The 5391-nt window shown below is 39.8% G+C and overlaps 1 pseudogene; it reads left to right on the top strand.

Annotated features, from left to right (window-relative positions):
• The first annotated feature begins 3591 nt into the window (after positions 1-3591).
• LOC145096539 (5S ribosomal RNA) lies at positions 3592-3709 on the top strand (annotated as a pseudogene).
• Positions 3710-5391: the final 1682 nt, after the last annotated feature.

Here is a 5391-nt window from a genome sequence, read left to right as displayed (position 1 = left end):
AAGTAATGTTTAAAGGACTTAGGAAGGCTAACCCGCTCTATTTCCTTTTCCCCGTTGGGATGTGGTCTGGTGGGTGTCGGGTATCCGTCCAAAGATTGTTTAGATACTTAGTTATATATCCTGTGTACATATATGGACATAATAGTTCCTTTCAGTCAGTTCAGTACCTTTGGGTAGCAAAGGTATATGTTCATATACTCTTACATGGATACTTTTACATAGAAAATATATGATGAGTTACTATTACATTTTATATGTATAAATTATGTTATATAATCCTCATTCTTATCTTTACTTAGTGATACAATCACATAATAGACGAGATAGATTGGACTTAATATCGTAGTACCAAAGGATACGTTGCGGGATTAACCATTCCTAGAATCTCTGTTAGCTACAGAGGTAAAAGCACATCCACGGATGTCAACGGTTGATACCATTACATGTATACTTTAAGGGACTAACTATTCCTATACCCAGCTGTTAGCAACAGAGGTAAATGTACATCTACGGATGTCTTCAGTTAACACTATTTGTTATCCTAGTAGAAAAGGATAATACTTAGGTTATTTATATTATTACATTTATCTTGTGACTCATTCACATAACCGATGAGGTGAATAATATTTTAGTATCCTAGTACTAAAGGATACAATTTCTTATAATAATAATAATAGTAGCACGGTCGGGTCTTGGTAGAAGGCTACATTCAGAGCAGTTAAGGTCTTGGTAGAAGGCTACATTCAGAACAGTTAGGTCTTGGTAGAAGGCTACATTCAGAACAATTATGTCTTGGTAGAAGGCTACCTTCAGAACAGTTAGGTCTTGGTAGAAGACTCCCTTTTATACTAGTAGGAATCATAGGGATTTCTAGGGTTTTTCAAACGTTTACAGTTGTTTTACAAACATTTTCATACTTATACGAACTTTCTTTCAAAACAATTTCAAGTCTTTCATTACAAGTTTTGCAAATTAAAGACACATTAATACTTATGAATTCACCAGCTTTTGGCTGATACTCGCTTTCAAAATAACTTGTATTCTCAGGTCACAAATAGACAGGTACGACGACCAGGTTTTGTGAAGACGGTGCAGTTCAGACTCGTCTTTTATTTGATTATTCATAATATTGTTGTATACTATGAAAGAACACACTTGTAATTAAAATTATACTATTAATGCAATGGATGATGTTGTTGCTTTTTTACTACTTTGCATTGTTGTGATACTTTACATGACGTCCTCCGCCCCAGAACGTTTCCTCCGTTCTTGGTTTTGGGGTGTGACAGATTGGTATCAGAGCATTGTTTATAGTGAATTAAGTATATCAACCCATAAAAGATATACTAACTATAAATACATAGGGATTAAAAATACTCTGACCAAGAGTTTATACTTTAAATAATAAAATATTTGATTGAGTATACGTGCCTGCATTCATACTAAAATCCGTGTCACAATGACAAGAACAAAAGTATTACGGTTGTTGAATATCACAGGTAAGCTCGGGGATGTATGGTCAGTCTTGGGAGTGGCATAGCCTGATCAACTATGCTGGTCCGAGGAGTGATTAGCATATGCCCGAGAATGGTTGTGATATTGCAACAAGTCTAAAAACTTACCAACACCACCACAATGAAATACTATAGGGGTATCTAGTTTTACTATAAGTACTTTATACTTGAGAACTAAAGAAAAATAGGATCTTTAGTACTAGGTCAATAGTTGCTAAGTGGATACATAAAGTTATATGTAACTAGGATGATATAGACTCAGAATATGTGAAATTTTTCTTTACCCTTGTTCCTCGTGAATTTGGAGTTAAGGTCACTTATTCGATGGCCTATCCTGTTGATTACATATAATCCGTATGCAATTTACAAATAGTGACGTAACTAATAAAGATCTTCTCATAATTATCCAGATAGTTTGTCTAAAGAAATGCTTCTTGACCCCGATTCTCGCGTAGATATCATGGTTGGACTCCATCCCCACAGCAACCCGTACCTTCCGAATGAAGGCAATGCTGGATAGGTCGGAGAAGAACCCAAGAATGATCATCAAATCCCTTTGAATGGTCACCATGATGAAGACCTTTTAGATGGTGCTAACTCCAAACCCGAGGTTGAGAACCTACCCCAGACAGCTCCCTTTCCAAATCCTAACCCCTGTCCGGCTTTTCATGGCCCGACGCCTCCTTGGGTAGAATGCTTGGAGACATGGAGCGAAGAGCAAGATCATTCTACACCGTTTAATGGAGACCGAAGCTTCTACAACATACACGAAGGGAGCTCAATAAGCAGAGTTCTACCAATCCTGATCCGTAGAGTTACCCGAAGCGAAATTCAGGGCGAAATTCAGGGTTGGACGACTCTGCAATGTATCGCAGAGGTTGGTGCCAATGCGAGAATGCATACCTTCTGTACCAATCGCCTTTAACGCACTCACGAGAGATCTGAGAGAAACCATGAAACCCTTCTGCAAGCCCTGACTGAAACTCGAGCCGAATTCATAGAGCTCTGAGTACGCCAGAGGATGTACGAAAGATACCTACTCGATATGGAACGTCAACTAGCTGAACTAAGGGTTCACCATAGGGGTGACCTTCGCCGTTATGAGATACTTTAATTTCCTTCTTTGTTTTACAGAAATGTGCTCCTGCCTATATTCTATGTAGGACTTTCCTATGTGACTACCTTGTACTGTAAGTACTGTTAGTTAGACCTTTATGATGTCAAGGACTTTTTCTACTTCAGATGTGATGTAAGACCCTCTGCAGGGTCAATCTCCCTGATCTTATTACATCTTAAACATCGACGATTATCGACAGCCGGCTAACTTATGTGTCACTCTTTTGGTTCAAATACCTTCTTCATATCTTCATTTGAGTCTATCTGAAACATGTTGTAGTCAAGTCATTGGACTACAGTAATTTAACTCCAGAGACTTTTCCAAGTCCCCTTTCAGTGGTCGGATCATGTTATTCACCAACCAACGATACCTCGGCTTGAACGACAAACGTCTTGAGACCATTCTACGAACTTACTTCTACTCCTTACTAAGGACTGCATCATAGGGATGTAGGTTGGATCTTCGTAAAAGTACTTCCATTCCGTACTAGGACTGCATCATATGGATGTAGGTCAAACCTTCGAGATCATACTCTTACTCTTTCAGTTAATGATCGACGTAAACCCAGAGTCAATATTAGCCTTTACTAGGAAATCTTAGTTCCTCGAAAAAGATTTGTAAGAAGATTATTGTCATGGCTTTCCTCGCTTATACATTCCCAAGTTATATATAACGAAGACCTGGTAAACAATAGAATGTGAGATTTCTAACGTAGTTTCTTTCCCTCGTTGGGATGTGGGACTAGAGTAGAATCGCACATTTTATTATCCGCCCTTTCTTGATTATATCATAACATGTATAAGCTAAGTTTTCATGAATAAAAACTCAGTTCTTATCCAGAATCAAAATGATACAAGAACCGTCCGGACAGTTTAACGACTACTCAGCAACGGAATGAAAAGACCAAGCCTCTCACCTTTTGGAGCTCTGGTCTTATTCTTCAAGAAGACAGACTTCAGGGGTTGCGATCATACCAACACTAATGCACCGGATCCCATCAGAACTATGTAGTTAAGCGTGCATGGGCGAGAGTAGTACTACTATGGGAAACATTTGGGAAGTCCTCGTAGTGCAGACCTCAACATGACTTCCATTAGAAATCATTACCCTCTGCTTCGCATAGATGAGTCGGTTGACCAACCGTAAAGAACTATTTACCTTTCAGAAATAGACCTGAGATCTGAATATCACCAGTTGCGAGTGTTAGTGAAGGATGTTCGTAGGACAATCTACCAAACTCGATACGGACACTACGAGCCGTAGTGATACCCCTCGGATAGGACTGATACGCTCATAGTATTCATGAATTTAATGAATAGGGTATGCCATCCTTACTTGGATCAGTTCGTCATTGTCCTTGTAAATGACATACTTATCTACCCTCGTAGTAAGAAGGAAATCATAAAGAGCATCTACAACAAACCATGGAAACATTTCGATCAGAGAAACTTTACGCGAAGTTCTCTAAATGCGAGTTTTAGATTTGAAGAGTCGAATTCCTGAAGCACACTATTAGTGATGTGGGGATTTTGAGGACCTTCTAATAATCAAAACCGTTGAGAATTTGTCAGCACCGAAGACGCCAACGAGGATTCGCCAAATTTCGGGTCTCGCTGACCTACTGTCGATAGTTCATCCAGAACTCCTCACGAATCACGAAACTTCTTATGACTTTGACTCAGAAGGGAGTGGCCCTTGACTGGGAAGACAAGCAAGAGGAAGAAAACCTTGGAATTCCAAGTGAGAGGCCAAATCCTTTTTGAAGTCTCACTCTAGTAAGGCTAGATATGCTTCGGAAAGCGTGGTAAGCCAAATCCAAAATAGTTAGGACCTCCGAGATTCTTGCCAGAATCGGTCCTAAAACTCACGAACCCAACCTACACCGCGAACTCAGTAACGTACATTTTACCATTCACGTCTCGAACTTGAAAATGTACCTTTCCGTCAGGACTCTCGTAATCCCACTCGACGAGATCGAGATCAACGAGATCCTCGCCTTCGTAGAAGAACCATAGTGACCATCGACCGAGACGTCAAGCGGACGAAGCAGCGCCATCTCCCTTTAGTGAAGGTTCGTTGGGATACCAACCGAGGACCCGAATTCACTTATGAGCACGAGAACCAATCGATTAGGAAGTTTCCCAACTCTTGACTCGATCATTCATACCTACTTCCTTACCTAAATTCTAATTTCGGGATGAAATTCCCTCTAAGAGGGGGATGATGTGACAACCCAAAATTTTCCATCCAGTACAGTCAAACACTTCATTAAAAGTCAAACTCATTTTTGCTATCTTTTAGCACAATTAGGAGTTTATTTGAGCATTCTGAGCCTTGTACACTTAAGGGATAAGTGTCGGGGTTAATTTGCTGAAGCTATAACACAAAGTACGAGCCTTAAACACATTTATCAGGAGTTCACGGCTACCACATGGGACTTTACGGCCGTAAACTCCATATGGGCCGTAAACTCCATCTTATATGATGATATGTTGGCCATTATCTCATTCTTTCATTTCCCTTGGCTGATTTCCTCCCAAATCCTCTCAAGTATCATCCCGATCTTCGACCCCGATCTTCAAAACTCGTAAGCTTATTGTCTTAACTAGTTGATATCTAGCATGAACTAGTAATCTTACATGATTTCATCCGTGAAATCATTCCATTTTGTAGATTTTCAGTTTCACCAAGAACACATACTCCTGTTCTTGGCCAAAACCGACCATTCAAGCTCCTAGATCGTAAGTACTCTTGATCCAA

The sequence above is a fragment of the Lactuca serriola genome, chromosome 3, assembly GCF_051521515.1.
Source record: "Lactuca serriola cultivar US96UC23 chromosome 3, Lser_US96UC23_V15, whole genome shotgun sequence".
NCBI lineage: Eukaryota > Viridiplantae > Streptophyta > Magnoliopsida > Asterales > Asteraceae > Lactuca > Lactuca serriola.
The sequence above is the reverse complement of the archived record's forward strand: the minus strand, read 5'-3'. Positions and strand labels throughout refer to the sequence as shown.